At 32.9% G+C, this 24,781-nt stretch overlaps 1 protein-coding gene across 2 annotated transcripts in view; it reads left to right on the plus strand.

Moving 5' to 3' along the window:
* Positions 1 to 24,781, plus strand: part of LOC114349529 (glutamate receptor ionotropic, kainate 2) — a 599,640-nt gene that overhangs the window by 147,128 nt on the left and 427,731 nt on the right. The gene's annotated exons all lie outside the window — the stretch shown is intronic.

A 24,781-nucleotide genomic window follows, 5' to 3' on the forward strand; every position in this document is an offset into this window, starting at 1 on the left:
TTAACTAATATTTTATTGATATCTTTACCTGAATATTTGCTAAACTTGTTTCTTGGTGTTCACTGTGACAAGTTGTAAAACATTAATTGTCATTAATGTCACTGAATGTATTTTTGCGTAGCAACGAAGGGCATCTGACGTAATACTTGACGACGGGAAATTATCAAAAATTATCGGGTTTTATATCACAAGAGAGTGAGAATAATTTGACAATAATGCGACAGTTTTTCGAAAATTTGTTGTCTGGCAATAGACACGAGAGCCCGCAGGACTCGAGTGGCTATTGTCCAATGACAACAAATTTGAGAAAAAATGAAGCACTATTTTCTTATTTATTCTCACCGTCGTGTGATATTCGTAAGAATATTTTTTAATACTTACATATAAAATTCAAGTCTTTATATAAAATCAGTCAGTGACATTGATCCCACTTATTGTGACACACATCTTTCAGCTTGTCAAAGTGAAAAGCACAGATTAGCAAATATTTAGATTAAGATATTAATAAAAAGTTAGTTGATTTATAATATATATTAAAAAGCCATAGTACAAGGTATCCTACTTTCCCGCACTAGTGCGGGAAAGTGCAACTTTCGGAAAGGAAATGAGATATTAGAGGAAAAATCGTAAAAATTAGAGGAATTTATAAGAAACGTATATTATCGTAAAAATTAGAGGAATTTATAAGACACGTTTCTTAGTATCTGCTGACTGTTTAAGTACAGTTTTGCTGTTGCCAATATTTGTTTTGTCTGTTCGATTTGAAAGCATATCATTTAATACCATGGTAAATATTATATGCTTATTTCCTCTATTTTAAATGCTGTGTCGGAGGGACCGCAGACGTTCGGATGCAATTAGCGTCTCTTTGCAAAGACAATGACCTACGACTTTGCTAAGTAACAAGACATTTACTCAACACACACACTATACACATTACACTAATAGTGGACAGTCCGATAAGTACCTAGCCTACAAAAGAAAAAGGAAAATTTTGGAAAAGTGGCAATTTATTTCTCTACATAGTCTCCTTTTAGCTCGATACACTTGTAACCAGCAATGCTCCAACTTCTTTAACCCGTCTGAAAATTACCTTTTCTCGAAGTCTGCAAAATAGGCTTCCGTGGCGGCGATGACCTCTTCATTCGACTTCAATTTCTGCCCAGCGAGTGTCTTTTTCAAGTTTGGAAACAAATAGTAGTCGCACGAGGTCATATATGGAGAATACGGTGGATGGGGCAACAGTTCGTAGCCCAATTCGACCAATTTGGCCATGGTGACTGCGGAGGTGTGAGCAGTACCGGGACTCTGTAACTTTTATAGCGAAAGCGTAAGCGTGATTTCCGAACGCTTTCATCAAGTTATACTCTGTAAACTGCTGTCGGATGACGCCGGCAACACCGAATGGAGTTCGGAAGTAAAGCGAAACGTGATTATTTGTGGTTTCGTTTCACCACGTTTAGCGCTTAGAGTGACGTATTAAAAGAAGAAATTGACAATTTTACTTGGTTTTGAGGTTGTTTTTTACCACGTTTCGTTTTTTTGGCCGTTGTTGTTTACAAATACATAGTGTACTTGAGTTTTCAGTTTTCACAAATACATTTTTTTAACATAGAAATATATATAATGTTATCCATCAACGGTTGCAATTCATTAAAAAGGTAATGGAATAAATCTTTATTTAATCTAAACAACTCTATGAATCGTAAATCCGGCAAACCAAAATAATCACTTCTATCCCTTAAAAATCTACCTTCTTCACGAAGCAGCCGTAACTGATCCCTACGTTCTTGTTCGTCGAAAATTATTAAATTTATAGGCAACATTTTATTTAATTTCAACAATAAACACTTGTTTTTGTTTACCTTATGCTTTTTTGGAATTATAGGTTAGTTAAATCTGTCAAATGTGTAGAATCACATCACATTTCCACAGGACGGAGTTTATCTATGGCATAGAACAAGACAATTATTACAGAACTCTAAAATCTTGAAACGACGTGCTGTGTCGTTAATTTTTACCCAATCGTTCGTTTCAATTCGGTCCAGTTCGTAGAGTATTGCGATAGTGTAGCGAAGCGAAGCCGCACAATACAGAGTACGATTCGAACTGAACCGTTGCTTTGCTACGCTTCGCTACGACTTGCTTACGCTTTCGCTATAAAAGTTATAGAGTCCCACTGCTGGTGCGTTATCATAGTGGAAGAGCACTTTTTTCTTTGCCAAATGGGGCCTTTTTTCTTCAATTCGGCGTCGAATCGGCCCAATAATTCGGCATAATAGGGCCCTGTGATCGTTTTGCCCTTTTCCTAGCAGTCGATGTAGATCACACCTTGTAAATCCCAGAAAACGCTGGCCATCACCTATCCGACCGATTGGGCAGTCTTGGCCTTCTTCGGAGCACGTTCGCCGGGTGCTGTCCATTCTTTCGACTGTTTCTTGGTTTCTGGTGTATACCAGTGAATCCATGTTTCGTCGAGGGTTATGAAATAACGTAAAAACTCCTTTGGATCACACTTCAATTGCGTCAAACACTGCTCTGAAGTGGTCTCACAGTTGCGCTTATTGTCTGAAGTGAGCAAACGCGGCAACCATCGCGCTGACAGCTTTGTCATGCCCAAAATTTCATGCAGTATATGACCTACGCGGTCTATTGAGATGCATACTGTGTCAGCTATCTCGCACACCTTTAGTCAGCGGTCTGCCAATACAAGATCGTGGATTTTTGTCACGTTATTCTCCGTGGTAGCCATTTTTAGGGCACCTACACATGGCTCATCTAAAACCGACGTTCGACCACGTTGAAACTCATTAATCCAATTTTTGACAGTTGCCACCGAAGGAAAAGAGTCACCGTACATAGCATCCAAGCGCTTTTTGATTTCGCTGCGTGATTTCCCTTCCAAATATACAAGAATCAAATCACCGACCAATATTGCTCTTTTTCCATTTTATTAAAATCGGTGGAAACTTCCACAACGCAATCACAACAATACTATAATTTGGATTGCGCTGAAATTTTGACATTAGCCCTCTACGAGAATGCATTAAATGACAGTGCACTTCATTTGCGATAGTGGCGCCAGCGGGCAGAGAGGCTAGGCTAGTAGGTACCTGATTGAAAAAACCACTGTACCATGCCAAATGTTGTGTATCAAAATTATCGTTTTTAAATAATATCCAAAAAGAGCTTTTATTTATTAATTACCTGCTGTTAAACTATGCATTAACTAATCATCTAAAATTAGTACCTAATTGATGTAAATGACTCTCCACTTCGGCAAAATTGTTGTTGTGTGAAGTCAAAGTCCTTTCAGCTTCAGCTTCAACACCTTAATTTATGAGCAATCTATTCGGTCCAACGCGCTCAATGTCTTAGATATTAAACTAGTGTAAGTAGCGATGATAAAGGAGCCAATGAATTTAAAACTTTAAACTTTTTAGAAAATGATAAATGAGGCATGAAAATATTAACGAAAACAAGCTTGAATATCCCAGAAACTTATTTTTAAAAGTAACAATTTTTGAGTTTTAATTACTATATTTATGATGGGAATAGAAATGAACGTGAAATTAAGGAATGCCACAAATATTGGGGAGAATCTCTGCGTTATACAAACAGAAACAGTGAGACATTATATTGTCTGTTGTTTTTTTTCTGCTTGCTGTTGCTTATTTTTACGAGGGAAATCTAATGGTAGGGTAGCCCAAGCGGGGATTTTTGCAGTTACTCGAGCGCTTCAGATTATCACATGTAGGGGAGTGCATATAGATTTTCACTTCGGAAAAAATTAAACAAGATAGAACTTTTTGTAATTTCATTAAGAAATATTTAATAACCAACATATCAAAAAGTTCTACTCGAGAAGTGGGTGCTTCATTTTTTATTAAACAAATGAACTACGAAATTAGATGTTTTTTGAAATAACTCCGAAAATATAAATTTTAGAAAAAAACTGACTTGACCAAACTTGACCATTGAAAAATTCAGAAAATTTTCTAAAATTAAATCTGTATCTTCAATCATTTTTTATTTATAACGCTAAAGTCACCCTTCTCACAAACATTGGCGCACTGTAAACTAGCGTATGGCGAAGTGCACGGTTGAGTTATTTTAATGTAAATCTTTAACTGATGGACCAAATGAAATTTCACAAATTGAACATTAAAGAAGAACAATTAAGCTATTTTAAGGTTGTAATAAAAAGAAGTAAAATGTATGGGTATAAGTACGGTGGGGGCGGAAAGTGAGCCTTACATGACTTTTGTTTAAAAATGATTTAAAAATGTGTAAGTAGTACAATTTTTCTTATAAAACTTTAAATTTAGCACAACTTACCTTTCAAGTATCTTACTAAATGATGTTTAAATCAAAGAAAATCTCAAAAATTTAATTCAAATGATATGACGTCTCAAAAATTGTAATTTTTGAAATCTTCGTAGTTTTATAGAATTATCACCATTTTAAGATGGTATTACTCAAGTTTGAGCAGATCTATTACAGTTTTATAAGTGCTTTTTTAAAGCTTAGGATGTAATCTTTAAAATGCACTAAATTATTTTACTTTAGAAATGAAATAAACTATTTCTTTTTAAGAAAATTAAGAAAGATAACAAAAATGTAATACAAAAACCGAAAATTACCAGCAAAAAAAAATGTTTATACAAAGTGATCAAAACTTTTTTCTGTAAAACTTGCCTAAAGTACATTTAATAATAAGCTTTAACAATAATAAATGTTCAGCAAAAAAAAATTTAGCTCTTATACACAGTATGTCTGCGTAACTTGGAACCTATTGATAACTTATTCATTATCAGTTTTACGAAAAAAAGTTATTCTTTATAAAATACTCTCCATCGTATATAATCTAAGATGCAATCATGAAATATCAAATTTAATTAATGTTATACGAGGTATGTCAAAAAATATGAATTTCACTCAAGAGTAATATACCTTTACATTTCACAATATCGAAAATTGTTATTAGGAAAAGTGGTTTGGAATTAAAAAAATTGTTTTAGTGTTCAATTACATCCTTCTAATTAAAATATTGTGAATAATAATGGCACTTAACTCTTAAGAAAAATTCATATTTTTTACATACCTCGTATAAAATTAAAAAAGTTTGATATCTGATGACTGTATCTTTGATTTTAGACCAGGGATAGTATTTCATAAAGAATAACTTTTTTCGTAAAAGTGATAATAAAATAGTTATCATAATTGTAATAAAATGATGATGAGTATCCGTAATTTGAGAAAAAATTGAAATTTTTTTTTCGATTAGAATGATGTAACTGTATATTTAGACATAGTTTCTAATTTCAAACAACTTTTCATAATAACATTTTTTGATATTCTGGAATATAAAGGTACATTACTCTTTAACGAAATTCATATTTTTGACATAACTCGTATAAAATTGATAAAATTTGATATGTGATGATTGAGTTTTAGATTTTTGACTCTCCAGAGAATTTTATTAAGAATAACTTTTTTTCGTAAAATTGATAACAAAAAAGTTTTCCATGTGGTTCCTAGCTACGCAGACACACTGTATAAGAGCTTCTGTATAAAAATTTTCAAATTGCAATACCATATTCGGATTCAGCATAATCAAAACAAAATAGAAACATATTTGATCGAAGTAAAATAATGAATTTTTCGATATTTTTAAAATTATTTATACAAAACAATTGTTATTGTTTAAACAATTAATGAACAATTAGCGGCCAAATCTGCGAGTAGAGCTTTTTACTTTAACATGTATATATAAACTAACAAAAAAAGTTTTAGAAAAATATAAGCTTGTTTGAATTTTTCCGAAACAATGCATGTTTTCGTTATAATTGCACTCCCCCAATGGGGAGAAACCTTGTGCCATGTAAATGTACCTCTACCATAAATATATTGACTCTTAACACAGGGAATCTATCCTTAAAAATAGTCGAAATTGTCAGATTAAGATAAGGTAAGTTAAGTACATGCAAAAGAGTGTATATTTAAAAAATCTGACGATTTGAGCGGGGCGTAAGGAAATGGGCGAGTCAAAATATTTCACAAAGAAAAAGCGAATATTTCGCGAAATGAACGTCAGATCGAAAAACCAAAAGATACGTCTTCAATATTTTTCAAAAATCTATCGAATGGTACTAAATATAAGCCCCAGGGAGAGGGGTGGGGGGTAAATTTAAAATTTTAAATACAAACCCCGCGATATTTCGCAAAATGAATATCAGATCGAAAAACTGCAAAATACACTTTCAAAATGTTTTTGAAAAATCTATCGAATAGTACCGTACCATCCCACTTAAAAAAATAAAAACAAAATATAAAGTTTTTGATGGTGGTGTAAGGGGGAAGGGGGTGTTGGATCAAAATTACGCTGAGACTTATTTTTTAATCACATAACTTAAATGAAAAAAAAAAAGGAATTCTGGGAGCGAGAGAGGGTAGCTTTTAATTTATTTATCCTGTCCATAAGTGGAAAGTTTTATGCTCCTCTGTCGACGCATGTGCCACTAAAAAGTGACGGCACAGTGTTCATACGTTTTCTTTTAGGTTCTACTATTTAATTTATAGGCTCTTATCGTGCCTAAAATGATTAGCAAACACCTATACCTGTTCCTAGTCTAATAATTAACTTGTTTGCGAAGTAAAACATTTTTTAAAGCTAAAAGTTTTTTATACAGTACAATATAAAAAACAATACCTAAGAAAGAAATACTTATTTTTTGAGAAACTCTCAAATTAAAAAATAATTTTCTCATTTCAATACAAGCTTGAAATTATTGATTAAAAGGAAATTCACAAAGGCGTATAAGATTTTCCGAATCTCGTTATATCTTGTTACGGAACATCACCAGGTTTCATATATCCATAAAATGACAATTTTCATGACTTCCTATTACTCCAAGGCTCTTTACCGCCTCTATAACAAAGAAAATAACGTTCCCATTTTCCGACAAAGAACTTTTCAATTACTTTACGTCCACCAAAGTAAACATCGCAAAGGATGGATGAAAATGTACCATTTTCAGGGATATAAAATCTTTTCACAGGCGGGATATTTTCTATTGGAAAAATTGGCTTTGATCTTTAAACCGTCAAAGTGTGTTCTAAATAGAGGAAATTGTACGTTTTAAAAGAATTTGGTCCAATAAAACGCTAATTCAAAGAGTTAAGTCTAGCACATGATATAGACAACGAAGGTGAGAAACTAATAGTGTCCCGTTAGCGCACTCGTGCTTCTGTACTGACTGAATAGTCACTAAGCTCACTCATATAAACTGCTCGTCAAAAGTTAGGGATATGAAAATTATACTCATTTTCATAGCTGATTTTTTTGTGAACAGATTAACGGATTCCGCTAATTTTTTTATTATTTTAGATTTTTCTTTGGTATTTACACAGTTGTGAAAAGGTTTACTCAAACTTCTTTTTTGTACTTATACCGGGTGGAAGAAAAAAATATTTCTGCAGTACCGGATTAAGAATCCTAAGGCCCCTAGGCAACCCAAGCTATGAGACCCGTTAAGAAACCTAGGTTTCTCCGTTTTTAATAACTTCTATTTTTGAAAATGTCCGTTCGCCTGTTGCGAAATAACCCAAAATGACTGTGAAGCAGGAATAAATTGTTTGCTTCTGTTTTAGATTTTCATTAAGGATCTTTTCTTTCTCCTGATTTTTCTTGTGTTTTTTTGCTCACTTTTGATTCTTGTTTCCATCTGTAGTACTGGTCCTTCTACCAAAGGGCATTCATTAGCGATGTATTCCCACAGCATATACTTTCTATGAGAACAAAAGTATGCATTGTAATGTAGCTTTATACGTCCACCATAACTTTTATGGTATTGCGCGATATTTGAATCTTTCAACATCTTTTCGTTTTGTTCCCCGCGAGGCCCCCTTTGGGGCCTACGCCCCTAGACAACTGCCTACTTTGCCTAATGGTTAATCCGGCACTGTCTTATGTTAAATATCCACACTCTGTAGGGAGGACGAGGTAGAAATATGAGTATCAGAATAATATTGTAGTCTTATGTTTTGTGAACATTTTGTTTTTTGAATGTCCCTGATATCTTTAGAAACAATGAAAATATACGGTTTTGTAGTTTAACATGTATTTTAACCGAAACAAAAGTTTAAGCCACCTCGTAGGGAGAAAAAGGCACAAAGGTGGGTATACATCGATATCATGTTGTAGTATGTATCATATTTTGGAAATATTTTATTTTTTAATTTCTCTGATATCTTAAATATTAAAGAAACCAAACGGTTTTACTCTTTAATATGTGTTTTAACTAGCGATATGCGAGTAAATTATTTCCCACATAAAGTGCAAAAGGAACAGAGTATTTAAAAAAATAATCTGTGTATTGTATCTCTTGCTATTTAAAGAGACTCCACGTAGGAGAATCCGGACTTATTCTCAAGGAAATTCCACCCCAAAACATCACAGAGCCTCCATTAAACCATCTCGTCTCTCTTATGTTGCGCTGTGCATACCGCTTACCTGGTCGACAAATAACTCTTGTAGGTGTCGATAAGAACTGTTTACCTTATGTGCCTTTCTGTTTTTAAAGTATATTTTTTATTGTTAATTTAGTTTCGTTTCAGTTAAAACACATGTTAAAGAGTAAAACCACTTATCTTTCTTTTCTTAAACCCGGTATACGTAAAAAATAAGATTGCGTAAACCTTTGCATGACTGTGTAAATACTAAATTAAAATCTAAAATAAAAAAAGAATGTTTGTGTACGCACGTAAGAAGTTATACTTCTATTATATGATTTCAACGAAATTAATATACTTTAAACAGTTTATTTATATTTTATTTAAATATTAAACTAATTTTAATACTTACTACTTCTAAAAATTTTTTATTAAAGCAGTGCCAAAAATTAAAATAATAAAACAATAAAACACACACAAACAAACACAGCCACAAATTATTTCTGAACAATGTAGAAAAAATTTTAACTAAATAAATATTATCTGAAAAAAATTATATAATAAATAAACTTACAATAATAAAATGTATAAAAAAATAAAAGTTTCCATTGGGGTTCGAACCCGCTTATCAGCGCAGTTAGTATTGAAATTCATTCACCTTAAACTTTTACCCACGGAGACCACGTGTCATCATGTGCGAAGATCAACTAACTAAACGGATTAAACTTTTGACGGTTCTGAATTTAACCGAATTATTTTGATTTTGAATTAAAATTACTTATAATTGAAAGAAATATTAAAATACAACAAAACAAAGTAAGACAACACTATATTAGGTAAATATTGATAGAAATTTTGATGGTTATCAAATTATGTAAATCAAAGCATTACATACTATTTTGGTAGGTTCTTTTTAAATTTTCCAAATAGCTAGGTACCTATGAAATTTTTTATTAGGATAATGAAACATTTACAATTATTACGTACATGTCGCTTTTAAAAACTATTTAAAAAGTCACTACAATATTATAAACTTGCTTTTTTCTCTGCCATCACAACAATAAAAACTAATATACACAACATTAATTTGTTTATCCAAAATCTCCATATTGAACAATTATTGAGAGATGATTTTAACACCCAATCAGATCTCGTATAACGTTTATACCATACTGTCGGTGTTCACATGCGCCCAGTAAAATAAAAATTTACCCTCGTGCCTAAAGAAGTATAACTTCAAAAAAACAGCGCAATCCGTTAGAGTGTTAACGAAAATATCAACTATGAAAATGAGCATATTTTTTTATATCCCTAACTTTTGACGAGCAGTTTATAACAAAATAAGAAATTTTAGATTTTTAAATACCTTTATGAAGACAACTATTAAAACTGTTCTTCAACTGATCTATGCTCTGAAAATTACAAAAATGAGATAGGTTTTCTGGTATGGCTTTCCATCTATCAAAATTCTCGGTAATATTTTTCTCTTTTTTTTTTTCAGAGGACTATGCTAGTGATGTGGTTTTTGTTTTTTTTTCATCTTATTCCATGTTCTACCCTATAATGTGTTCTCATGTCTTCCTCCTAGCACATACCTAGAGGATGTCAACAACATTACATATTATGGTCTTAGCGATGAAATAGAAGTCATAGTAGCAAAACACCCGAAGATATGGCAAATATTCATTTTGACCGACGTGACCTCACGGCTGAGATAGATCAGCGACTGCAGCAAATACTGGGCGCCTTAAGACAAAAACGATGGAATGAGACACTAAGTAAAATGGGCATGATACACAGCACTAAGAAGGCTTGAAATATAATAAAAAACAAAGGTAAAGCAGCCATGCGCAATAACGCCAAATCGGATAGCACACCAACTGCTGCTAAATGGTAAAGGAAGACACCGATGTAAAGCACCGTAAATGAAAAGAAGAATAGGAAAAAACTTTATCACAAAACTCATTTACCACCGAAAATCTCAAAGATTTAGACGTTCATGAAAAACGGAAAATCGCCTGGTAGATGAAACTCTAACAGAGCAGATAAAGCACAATATCAGATCCAAAAATTTTCTGAAAGCGGGAAGAAAGTACCGAGTAACTCCATCCCTGCTAGAAACTATATCAGACCCAAACTAATAGACAGACCCAAATATCTTATCGTATTAGACCGCACACTAACATATAAATACTATTATCAGAGTAGAAAGCCGGACGTTGCTACGAGAAACAACCTTCTGTAGGAACTTCTAGGAAGCAAATGAGGTGCAAATCCACAGGTCTAAGCCAAGCCGCACACCAAAGAAACATGAAGCGAAAAACATGAAACATGAAACGAAAAACATGTTTCATGAAAAGAAAACACTGCTAAACAAATCTCAAAGTCCGCCTACCAATGAAACGAGTGTGATTCATGCTCATGACACATTTTTATTTTCGGAGAGTTTAATAAATGGCCGGATATATATTTGTTTAGCAGTGGTTTATTTCCATGAAACGTAATTTACGTTTCATGTTTCTTTGATGTGCGGCCTGCCTTAAAGTCAACAGCCGAGAACTTCTGTTTCTCAGCAAGACAATATGAATGTATCATGTGGGGTAGATCTAGGCACGCCCAACAAGTCACCACTGTGCAACTGTATGACTCTATCGTACAGGGCAGTTGGTTTCATATCACCAAAAGACCAGAAATTCCAGAACCGCCGGCAACCCGAAGCGACGGCGAAAATCAAGAAAAAGGTTTATGAGAAGCGTTGACGTCAAACCCCCTACACCTAAGCTACCACACGCAATAGATATGGACTGGAGAACCTAATTAAATGGGCTATAACGACATATATCGACGAGAAGGGAATAGATGTAGCCCATCTGTAGGCCCAGATAATCGGCACATAATATATTTGATTGTTATTGACTCGTCAGTATTTAACAATTATTTGAAATACTCTTTCCATTTTAAGCTAATGTCTATATTCTCCATAAGAAGCTGTCTTTTATCATCTTTTATGAATCCCGGACTATTTTTGAAGTTTTGAAGTAAATTTATATGTGCGAGAATTCATCAAAAGTCTTGGATCTGGGCGCAGCTTAAACGTCATACGTCCTCTGATTGGGTAATTACAATGACCTGTCAACAATTGTATAATATGTCGGTTATTTTAATAATACATCAATGGTTATGGGTAAACAAATTGTGTTTATATTAGTTTTTATTGTTGTGAGGACAGAGACAAAAAGCAAGTTTATAATTGTAGTGACTTCTTAAATAGTTTTTAAAAGCAACAGGTACGTACCCAATTGTAAATGTTTCTATTAGTAAATGTAGCTATTAGTAGGTAATGCTTTGATTTACATAATTTGACTACCAACAAAATTTCTACCAATCTTCATCTAATATATTGTTTTTTTAGTCTATATGTTGTTGTATTTTAATATTTTAATTCCACAAGAATCAAACTTATTTGATTAAACTAAGAGAATAAGCAACTGTCAAAAAAGTTTAAAACGTTTAGTTGCTATATTTTCCAACATCATTTATATGTCTCGGTAGCTAAATTCTGCGTGCGGTGAGTTCAAAATCTAACAGAATGTGATAGACGCAGGTTCAATCCCCAATGCAAATTTCTATTTTTCTTATTTTGTTTTATACATTTTATGATTGTAAGTATATTTATTATATTTTTTTTTCAGAAAATATGTATTTAGTTAAAATTTTTGTCAACAATAATTATTGTTCAGAAATAATTTCTTTGTTTCATGTTTCAATGTGTTTGCGTTTGTTTTATTCTTTAATTTTTTAATTTGTGGTTTTTTTAATTTTTGGAAAGTAGTAAGTATTAAAATTAGTTTAATATTTAAAGAAAATATAAATAAACTGTTTAAAATATATCGGTTTCATTGAAATCATGTAATACAAGTATAACTTCTTACGTGCGTACAAAGTACACGCACATTCTTTTTTTATCTTATTGCCATTTAGTTTTTTTTTTCCTTAAAAAAACTGGATTTTGTTGCTTATGTGCTTGCTCTCAAGTTTCTTTATGTTGCTCTCAAGTTGCTTTATACAATTTTATAGGTTTTGTTTCCCTGTTTTCGTTCTTTCGGCCCAGTTCGATATTTTTATTCTTCTACATTTTTTATTTTCTCTGGATCATAAAGTAAAGAGCTCTTTGAATTATGTCTCATAATATGTTTCCAATAATTGTACTTTTTATGTCTGGATATACCATTTAATATGATTTTTAATGGTTTTTTATCATTAGCCTCGGTTTCATCGCTGATTCTCTGAAGATAAGCATTTCTTTGATTAATTTTCAGAACCTGGTTTGATGGTCTTCATACTGTTGATGCGTTCCCCATATTTGTATTCGTATAGACATAGACGTTTATAAACTACAAATTGCAATGAAGGTGGTTAACATCCGAAAGAAACGTCAAAAGACGAAGTAGATACACCTAAAACTCTAACCTTCAAACCACTGGCTTTTATTTTGCTCCACTTTTACGTTTCGCCTTTATACGAGAAGGCAGTGGCGGCTAGTCCTAAGGGGCCACCGAGCCATGGCACTGGCTCTGAAAAACATACTTATCGGAAAATATATTGATCAATAAAAATACATATTTTTACTATGCTTTTTGGTTTTTTTTAATATCAATGCATTATCTACATACATTATTTATCATTATGTAATTTAATCTCCACGAAAAAACATGTAATTCATGTGAGTTAACTCTGCCCGAGCACCATTCTGTATGGCTCGAGATTTTACTTCAACAGTATAGGAAAAGGGAGACGCGGTCAGCGTACAACCAACGCCGGTGCTTATGAGATTCCGAGCCAGACAAACTTTGGCTCGAGTGTGTTTTAGAATGTGATTTTGCGAGTGTATTAGAATGGTTTTCGCTTATCTAGGTATAACCATAGAACAACGACCAAATGTGGTCGTTGTTCTGGTCGTTGTTCTCTGGTATAACTTTTCAGGGATGATTTGAAATTTCAGTTAAACTTTGAAGTTTTCGATTACGAAATCGAAGTGTTTGCTCTGTTTAAATTTTACTGCTTAGCGAAGAAAAATGAACAAAATTAGCTGTTTGTTAGTGAAAACTGACTCGCTGGACGAGAAAATTCAAATTAAGGAACTTGGTAGACCACTTCCAAATTTAAATACATATATCAATTACGCAGAAAGCTTCAACATCTAGCTCTTTAAATTTTTAAGGCTGTTTAAGAAAGTTCAATAGAAATATATAGATATTCAAAAAATAGCTTAATTTGTGAATGTGATCAAAAAATGCATTTTTCTGTTTCGTGTGTGCTTTGTTTGGGACCGTTTCTACATGGGCAAGACATGGTGTCTTTGATTTAGTGCATATTTACGAAAAAATAAAAACTCATGAAAATAGCAAGGAACAGTTCAAAAAGCATTTAGCAGTTAGCATTTAAAAATACTAAAGTAGTATGTTACCTATTTTTAATAGTTTGTTAGTCTTGTTCTTGTTGTTGGTTTGTTATGACATAATATCGTTATTCTTTGCCTTATTTTCATAACTCTTTATCCATGCGATCATCTCATCTAATTATACATAAATTTTAATTTTAAAGATAGTGCGCCAAAAAGCGAAAAATCCTTTTTCATCCAGTACCCGGTAAATTTACTTAATAAGTTGTGTAAATGGTAAATTTACCTACGGTAAATTTATATATTTGTGCACCGCCTGTTTTAGTAGTCACGAGCCGCCACTGCGAGAAGGTAGCGAGAAGTTTTGTCGCATATGTCCAGCTGCTATCCGTTGTTATCCAATTAAGTGTCCAGTAAAGTAAAAAAAGTCCAGTCAAAATACCCAATTTTCCGGAAGAGTGAGATAAGTTTTCTTTTAATTTCAATTAACAAAAAATACCCAATTGAACAAAACCTGTCTCTGAGAGCTTCAAATGCAAAATACGTTCATTAAAACTTACGCTTCAGCATCGAAAATTCGTTAATTGGAGTTCTTTGAAAACCACCCGAATATTCGAGAGAAATATGTTTGAGGCATTTCGTTGGCAATACACGCATGGCAGCCGATCTCCATTTCCATGAATATTCATGGAATAAAACCAGCGCAGACTTAAACGAATCTCTTGTTTGGGAAATTCGCATGGCGCGATTTTCTCTATGTTTAATTCACTGTTTGATGGCTTATTTATTCTGTGCGAGACTCATATGTACACAAGTAAACAAGTTACTCTATTCTCTATGCATTCCATATTTTACCGACGGCTATATAAATAACCAGCAAAAAAGTTTTAAATTGTAAAAATAAAAAAGTTTGTAAAATGGGTAATTGGTAATTTAACGTATTTCGACAATAAAAAAGTGTTCGGTTTCGTTTTTCATCATATTTATGTAAATGTGTGAATATTATTGGTTTGAGCATTAAATGTATTTAAGGTAGGATTTTACGTTGTCTTAATAGAGTAATTTAGTCTGTTTGCTTCGTATATATGTATTAGTAAATACACTAAATTCGAAGGGGAGACACCAGCTGTTCAAGACTCGGTTATTGCAACCATCTCTGTTTCAGCTTACTTTTTACTGCTTTAGTTTGCGGTCTTCTTCTGCTTGGAGCGCCTAGCAGGTTACAGTATCCATTTGTTTCTTTAAAAACCATCCGAATATTAATGGAATATTCGAGAGAAACATGTTTGAGGCATTTTGTTGGCAATACACGCATGGCAGCCGATCTCCATTTCCATGAATATTCATGGAATAAAACCAGCGCAGATTTAAACGAATCCCTTGTTTGGGAAATTTGCGTGGCGCGATTTTCTCTATGTTTAATGCAGTGTTGGATGGTTTATTTGTTCTGTGCGAGATTCATTCATATGTACACAAGTAAACAAGTTACTCTATTCTTTATGCAATTCATATTTTACCGATGGCTATATAAATACTCAACAAAAAGTTTTAAATTGTAAAAATAAAAAAAGTACCCTAAAGTATACGCAGATATTAAGAGAGGATGTAAATTGGGTATTAATTATTCCGAAAATATTAGTTATTTATGAAACAGTTCGTGAAGTATGCTTTTTGCGAACGCACGCGATGTTTAGAGTAAGCTATGTTACGCTATACATCGCGTAAGTTCGCAAAAAGTACTTCACGCACAGTTTTATACAATATTTTATCTATGATGAACAAATAAAAAAACTGTAACTCTTCGTCACTGGAATTTATTTCTATTCTACAATTTTTAGAACTTTGACATTTAAAAATTCTAACTTCTTTCAAATCACAAAACTGTCAAAACTTTTGTCGTAATTTATTGCTCATTATGTCATCACCATGACAACGCGAAAATTAAGGATATTTTATTATATGAAAGTGCGTCAAAAACTGTGAGAAAAAGTAAGTCCCATTTAAAATACATTGTTACTTCACGCACACTTTAAACACTTCACGCACTGCTATCTATAATGACAGTTTTTACAAACTAAAAACTTACACATTATAATATGACATAGAGTAGATAAAAAATATTTAAGCACAAATAATTCGCTGGTGTCTACGAATAATAGAACTGCCAAAAACTTGGCGAAGACTATAAGTTTCAATAAATGCGATGAAGAATATGTAGTATTTATAATTGTATACTAGGAAAAAGTATAACCCTTAATAAAAAATCAGCGAATATAATGAACCGTAGAGCAAAATTCCGGGGCCGCTAAATATTACTTATTTCCTTACAATATTAAAAAATTGATAACTACATAATAGAAAATAAATACCTAGCTGAGTACGGGGAACCAAGAATCGATGAAATTTCAGACATGCGATGCAGTGTACAAGGATAGGGCCATGCAGAGTAAATGAGAATTTTCTTGGCAGCGTTGCCACTCTTCACGGCAGCGGCCGTGAAAAGTAGTATTAACTGATACGGAATATAAAAGGAGGATTTAGTTTATAATTCACGGAATTGGCGAAATATGGCCAACCCGCTTGTAGTATACAATTACACTGATTCTAACCTTTGAAACGCAGTGTAGGTAAATAGACGGGTTGTGGAATGCAATCTTAGATTCCCTCTAGTCTTCTTCTTATTTATCGTTTAGTTGCCTTGAAAATTTTAGAAGGCAAGAATTTGAGTTGTCGCCAGAACTTGATTTCTGTAGATATCTTTAGATTTTCGGATCTAAAACTTCGAATTGTTTTGATAGCTTCCATGCTCATTTCGTTATAGTCTAAGAGCTAGAGCCGAAAAATCATCGTAAAATCATAAGTAATATGGAGCTTGGCATGTGAAATGTGTCTATTGTATATTGATAATTATGATCCCTTTCAGGCTGATACCTCAGTGGATACAGGAACTAGCAATAAGGGATGAAAAGGGAAAGTTCGTGCAGTCATTAAAGGTTTTCACCTCCTATTTTGTTAAACCTCCATCAATTTGCATGAAGATTGGTGACTAGTTAGAGCATACCCCAAGAAATAAAAATGATTTGGTGCCAACTTGCACTTTTGCCCGGGGGGTGAATACCACCCCTTCTCGCTGGTGAAAACTATTTTATTAAAAATAACCCCACAAATCGATAGAGGGACAAATTATAAGTAAAATTTGTTATATCATGTTATTAAAATAAATCAATGCTTCTTGAGTTATTAAAAATCAAAGATTTGATTAAGAGCACATGCGTGAACTTTCGGATGATAAAAAGAACATACTAATTAATTGTATGTTACTAAAATATTATTTTTATATTATTTCGATATTATAAATTTTAACAAAAATGTATTCGAATATGTCAAATGTACCCATTAGTGGACACCCCCAGTTTCTGCACATATTCAGTTTATATTGATAGAAAAAAATTCAAATAAATATCGAAATACTATAAAAGTAATATTTTACTAACATACAATTACGCATATATGCTCTTAAATAGACAAATCTTTGATCTTTAATAACTCAAAAAGTATTGATTTATTTTAATAACATGATATAACAAATTTTACTTAAAATTTGCCCCTCTATCGATTTGTGGGGCTATTTTTAATAAAATTGTTTTCACCCGCGGGAAGGGGCGGTATTCACCACCAGGGTAAAAGTGCAAGTTGGCAACAAATCAGTTTTATTTCTTGAGGTATGCTCTAACTAGTCACCAATTTTCATGCAAATCGATGGAGGTTTAACAAAATAGGAGGTGAAAACCTTTAATGACTGCACGAGCTTTCCCTTTTCATCCCTTATTGCTACTTCCTGTATCCACTGAGGTGTCAGCATGCAAGGGGTCATAATTGTCAATATACAATGGACACATTTCACAGGAAAAACTACATATTATTTATGACGATGATTTTTCGGATCTAGCTCTCCGTCTATTAAGTATGGAACTTATACCGCCAACGGCCGGGTGGTGCTGATAAAACGTGTTTGTTACTGCAAGATGCTGTTGTCTCCACACATACATGGAACTCCACAAGACAGCCACCCCTCATATCTCTTCCCCACCCTGCTCCATTTCTGCCCAATACTCCTTAAATATTTTCGTTAGATGACCCGACTTTAAGGCTAAAATCTTCTGTGTGAGGCTATTTCACGATTGGAAAGAGCGGTAATAGTTTCTTAGAGACCACGAAGGAAGCTGGTAGTTGTCTATCTTGTGCAGCTTTTGTAGGATCGTATATCTCTATAATATGTAGAGTATTGGTGGATATTCTCATTTTAATGGATATTATTCTGTCGTCGACAGTACCATATCCACTCACACAGTCGTTCAGTTTAGTGGGTATAATTATTGTGACTTCTATATTTACTTTATCTGGGTCTAAAGAATAGACGACGTTGTCAGCAGTTGTTTCAAAATGATCTTTACCTCTGCAGTAAGTTTCTGACGGTCCAAATACCTAAAGATTGTGGTTTGCCATTTATTTTCCAAAAAACAATAAAATCCTTTATAAAAGATATAAATATTCTTACATTTAAAATCACTAAAAAGGGCTACATCACCCGATATGAAACCGACACATACTGACCACGTCATACCACTATTTTTTAACCACCCAATATCACACAAACTTGCCTCCTTTCACAGTTACATACACCGCCTTGAAACCATTCCCTTATCACAATCCAATTACAATAAAGAATTAAACATACTTCGTCAAATAGCCTTAAATAACGGTTACGATCCACACATCATAGACAAGCTCATTCATAAAAGACAGCTTAAGGTCTTAAGACATGCTGCGTTCCCTAGAAATTTGACAACAAAACCTACTTATGCTTCAATACCTTTCCACCAAGATAGGCTATCTGGGGATATTTCAAGTATTATCAAAAGATCAGTAGACAACATCCAAATTTCTTTTAAAATATCCAACAACTTAGGACAATCTCTATCCAATTCCAAAGATAGTATTAATTACATGAATCGTAGTGGTGTTTATAGACTACAATGTTCTGACTGTGATGCTACTTACATAGGAAGAACTTATAGATCACTTGTTTCTCGCTCTCTAGAACACACCAAAAGAGAGAACACCTCTAACTTTTCTCAACATCTTAAACATAAAAATCATACTTTGGATATACCAGATGATGTCTCTCTACTTCACAACATCCCACAGAAAGACTTCTTAAAACTAGACTTGTACGAGGACCTAGAAATAATCAAAGAAAAACAAAAAAGTCCGAATTGTGTCAACCGCCATGTTTCGTTCCATCGAGACTTCCAACCACCCCATCGACAACTTTTTTCTTAACACATTTACAATATTACTTCTCACCCCCTTCTACTGCTTCGTTCACATTTTCACATTCACACTTATAATTTATCTGGAACAATTCACAATAATCTTCTTTTCATCTTCACCCATTAAACCATTTTCATCTATCCATAACATACATATAAATTACTGATACCATCATCCACACACATCCACATTATATAAATTTTCATCTATATACAACACACCACCATATTCTACATATGACTATTCTCACCCTATCTATTTAATCTGTCATTACCAGCATATAACACTCATCTATAGTAAAACCAAATCAAAAGTCTAATTTTCTTTCTGGGTCCCGTTCTTGTTATATTGTCATTAATCTCCTCATAGACATTTCATACCCATTCCCTCTCCCCCTTAGTGTCATCTTCATCTTATGGCGGTTTGGTTTTTAAACCTTTAGGGATCCGGGCAGCCTGCGGGGGCTTTAGGAATTAGTCGCTTAAGTTTGAGCTGTGCTTTCTTAATGATACATCCCCCTAGATTATTTAAGACTTTTTTACACCTCAGTCACCTCCATTGTGACCTCTTTTCAAACTTACACAAATTCCAACAGCCACCAATAAGTTAAATAAATTCGATAACTTTAAATCAACACAAAATTGCTTTTTTAAATCTTAGGTCTTTTTGACAACAAGATTTGTTTACTGACTTTGGTTTTCGAATACAAACATTTGTGTAATTTGGTTTGCCTAACCACCCCCACTGAAAATATACGTGAATACATTTTTAACTACAACATCTAGTTTATTATATTTTAAATGATTATTTTTCACAATGGAGTAAGTGTTGTTACATAATTTCTTATTTTAACTAGCTGTACATCATAGTCTTTAAATATGACAGGTTAATTTTTCAACTTCCTCTGAAACTGTCACTTCTGTCATGTCATCGTTCAGCAGTCTCAATCTATTTCATTGTCACTTGCTGCCATACTGTCACTATGTGAACAAGTCCAACCATAGCTCAGATGTTACCTGTAAATTTCACGTGTTAGCATGTAAATTTCACGTGAGTATAACCTACAACTTTTCGTAATCGTAGTCAAAATTTCAAAATCTTTGCATTATTTTACCAGGTTATATTCATTTTAGGTAATTACTGATGATGATTGGTCAACCAATCGAAAACTAGTTCAGTGATGTAGCCCTTTTTAGGGATTTTAAATATATACCTTTTATATAGGATTTTATTGTTTTTTGTATTTCATGGTATACAGCCAACTACAGGAAAACTTTTTCCTTGTGGATTTTTATTATTTATTTTTCAATTACTTGTAGCATTCAGGATTTTACATCAATCCATAAACATTCCATGTTTCAATTCTTTGACACTTTTATAAATTTAGTTTAGGTTTGGATTCAGTCCCAGAACTTCTGCAGTATGCCTCATCCCTCATACCTTGATAGCCGGTAGCATATTTTACACCATCCGATTCGGAACCCGAGAGTAAGTCGGGTCACTTCATATTCTATCTTCACTTTCTGTTGCTGTGGTATTGGGAGAAATTTTCTTCGGAATATTTACTACAGTGATTTCCTTTCGCCTTCTGCACCGTAGTACAACAAGCATTCAACCAGTTTCAGTTATTCTTGTGGTAGTCAAGTTCAAACCGAGCTCGGATAATTTGCTCGGCGCCTTAGCCGATGCTGCACTGCAGGATGCTAGATGTTCGCTTGGAGGGTGGATTTTAAAGGTGAATGGTGGAGGGGCGCTGCATCCTGAACGCAGTGAAAGAGTGAAATGAAGTAAGAAGTCAGTATTTAACTGACTGCTGAGGAGTCGTTTGTTTCATTTGTTACGTTACATTTGGTTTGTTCTTTAGCATATCGTCCTATTAAAGGTAAAACTCACTCACTACACTTTTCATAAAGTGGAGAAAAATCGACTTAAGGTAAAAATTGTTTTTTAAATTCACCTAACTTGAATGGATTTTTTTAATGCAACTGCAAAGAATAAATAAAACATATTTTAAGCCATATTTCGTCACATAGTGGGTCTGTTGGGTCCCAAATTGCCCTTATTTTATACACAGCACTTATTACGCTTTCGTCCGTAGCCAGGCTACCCGGATGGAATATCAAACACGACTGATTTGGGTGGATAGACGCCTGGCGAACCACTGGATGGTTAGATGGTAGTGGGAGGCCACTGCAGCTACCGTCGTTTTGTTATTCGTGGTATAAGTAGCTGGATGGTCGCCAGGCAGGTATCTACCATCCATAATCCTACCAAACTGCCTGCAGTGCGGCATCGGCTCTTGAGCTGGTAGTGATGATCGCTGCTGCCTTTCTTCATGGAGGTATACGAAGAAAGTAACTAGGTTTTAAAAAATAAGGGAATATGACATGATTTCTCTCAGCATGGCTCGCATGGGCAAGGTCGTTTCTCTAAAAAAATACCTATTACCTACTGAGATGGTAGAAGTGTATACCCGCTACTCTGATAGTGAGTAGAGTGGCAAAAAATGGTAAACGCTTATTTGATAATTTGAAAGTGTTATTTAGACTTTGAAAAAGTTTAACAAGATTTGCTGTTTAGTTATGACTTTATTTCTAATTTATCTAAAAGTTGTAATTTCTTTCAGTAATTTGATAAGTTTGGAGTATCACACCTAAAACTTTTTTCGTATTGAACGAAATACGCCCAAACCTTATAAAACTTCCCACACAATCCTTTCTAAAGTTTCTTGTTAATTAACTTATACAACATGAGACTGTCACTCGGGCTAAAAATTTTCGAAATATAGCAGTAATCTTTAAAGTTTATTAGTAAATTATTATGGATTTATGGGTGCCTTGACAAACTTTCCGTGAAAGTTTCACACGTTCTTTCATCTAAAAAGACAACTGGGTTTTAAATATAAAATGTTTCTCTTATTGGAAACTTTCACGCTATTGTAACTTTCAAAAGTTGTGATGAAAGTTTTCTGATATCGAAAAACTGGAAAACTTTTCTCTTACGATTTTTCTTTAATGTTTGGGTAAATGTTTATGTTTCTAACTAATATTAATGGGTTTTATATCTGCGTGAATTTGTGCGTTATGTGGTGTTTGGAATGTCGTGTAATTTATAGTGCTGTTTTTGAAAAAAGAAAGCGGAAAAATTCTACTATACTTTTTATGATGGCTATCTCTCGTTTGTAATTTATTATGCTTTTGATAAATCAAGAACTATTGCAATTCTAAACAAATTTCGCAGAACTGATATAACAAACAACAAAACAACAACAGTGATATTTTATTTCAGTTTCGTTTAAAATAAAAATCCGGTTGTTACTTGTTTTCGTATTAACGGTTTTAAATTGCGTTATTTGAAAATACTAAACAATATACAACAGTTAATAAAATCTTAATTAGATAAAGAAAATTACCAATATCATTACTAGTCTAGGCGCCAAATAGAGGTCACCGTGTCCTTTTCAATTCTGATGGACAAACTCAACGGTTTCTTATGGATTTTTGGCTGCTGTTTACGAATTTCGAGGGTAGAATTCGATCCGACTGGTCAAAAAATTGTTATAAACAATTTAATTGTATATAAATTGTTTATAAGGCTCTGGCTCATAAACTAAAAGAGATAGAAGATAATATTTCAAATAAAATTTGTTTGTTAATAAAAGACGAAGAAAAAGCGTTTACCAAACTTAAATCCATCATTTAGAACTCAAGATATTGTAAAATTAGTGCACAATGCAAATTGAAAATTGCAAAATAAGTATTTTTCGAAGCTTAATCGATCGTAACTCGGCTTCTACTCATGCAATTGAGCCTTAGAAGGTCTAATTTTAAAGTTTAATTAATATTCTTCCAAAACAAAGTTTGCTAAATTACTTTGTCTTTATTTGTTTTAAAGTTATATCCGTTTGAAGTTAAAATTTTCTTAAAAAAAATAAGCAAGTATTTGATCAAAAAAATATTCTTAGCAAAAATGTAGCTTATAAAAAATGAAGTCTACCGGCACAGTAAAAACAAAGTTATAGCTCACGAAAAATTGTTCTTATTCATCAAATTCCAAATCGAATATTCCAGAGTGAAATAACTAAAAAATGAAGCACTTTTCGGGGAAAACACATTAAAACTTTTGTAAAGTATTTAAAAAAGCTTTATTTTTATTTTTTATGAAAGTTTCTAGCATCAAAACTAAGCGAGTTACCCTCAAAATAAAGTTTTCCAAAAAAAAGGGACCAACTTCAATTTGATCGTAACTTAGTTTTGATGCTAGAAGCTTTTATAAAAAATAAAAATATCTAAAGTTTTTTTGAAATATAAAAAGGTTTTAATGAGTTTTCACCGAAAAGTGCTTCATTTTTGGTTATTTCACGCTAAAATATTCGATTTGAAATTTGATGAATAAGAACAATTGTTCGTGAGCTACAACTTTTCTTTCACTGTGTCGATAGACCTCATGAATACACCATTTTTTTTGTTTTTCTTTATAAGCTACATTTTTGCTAAAAATATTTTTCGATCAAATATTTGTTTTTTGAGTTATTTGCGAAAAACCTCCTTAAAACGTGTATTTTTTGCTAAAAATTAAATAATTTCACTTGCAAATAACTCGAAATGTATTGACTTAGATAGAGAAACTCTATAGAACGAAAGTTGCTTAAAGTTAGTCAATTTATCCATTTCCGGACTTACTTTAAACGTATGTTTTTCATCCCCCAAGTAAAACCAGTCAACGGCTGTTTATGACAACTTACATTTTTCATTTTTATAGAACAAATGTTAATAAATGATAACATTATTACAAAGTATTATTCTATGAGATGAACAACTTCCTTCGTGCACTACTATCAGCGAATACATCTACAATTTTATTAATATATATACTTACCTACCTACATATAACTAAAACTCACAATTAACAATAATCTATTTTTTGAAATAGGCCAACAACTTCATTCTATTACACAAAAATAAAATAAATAAACACTACTTTCATATGAAACAACACTAACGAATTCTTGAAATAATACACTAGTGCATTGAACAGATATCGATAAAGATAACAGAATAGATAACAGAAAATCTGACGCAGGTTTGTCAAAATGACAGTGACAATTTCTTTTTGTTGCCTAATTAGTTATTAGGTATAATATGTTCGTTTTCTTGTTAGAAATAAAAAATTTTAGTAGGTCCAAAATGACACAAAATCTAGGCATGGGATAAAAATTTTTTTTATTTGAAGAAAGTGTATTTTTTTGTTTTTCTTAATGGTGGTACAGGCTCGTTTTTTTAATATTGTATTTAATTACAGGCTAATTTCCACACACTAATATATTTCTCAAATTGGGCTCTGTACCGCCATTCTTTATTATATTACGAATATTTGTGCCAAATATCTCGACAAAATATTTAAAATTACAGCCGCAATCATGGACCGCGTTTGTTGCTACCTGTTGATCGCTATTGGCTGATTTTTTTTATGTTTTATAATGTTAATCAATAGTACATTGTTTACCGGGTAGGAAAAGCTTAACATTCCTGGACGACTGTGAAGATTGCTAAGTCGAGGCGCAAGCCGAGACTTAGCAACACAGAGTCCAGG

Source organism: Diabrotica virgifera, chromosome 1 (genome assembly GCF_917563875.1).
Source record: "Diabrotica virgifera virgifera chromosome 1, PGI_DIABVI_V3a".
NCBI classification, from domain to species: Eukaryota; Metazoa; Arthropoda; class Insecta; order Coleoptera; family Chrysomelidae; genus Diabrotica; species Diabrotica virgifera.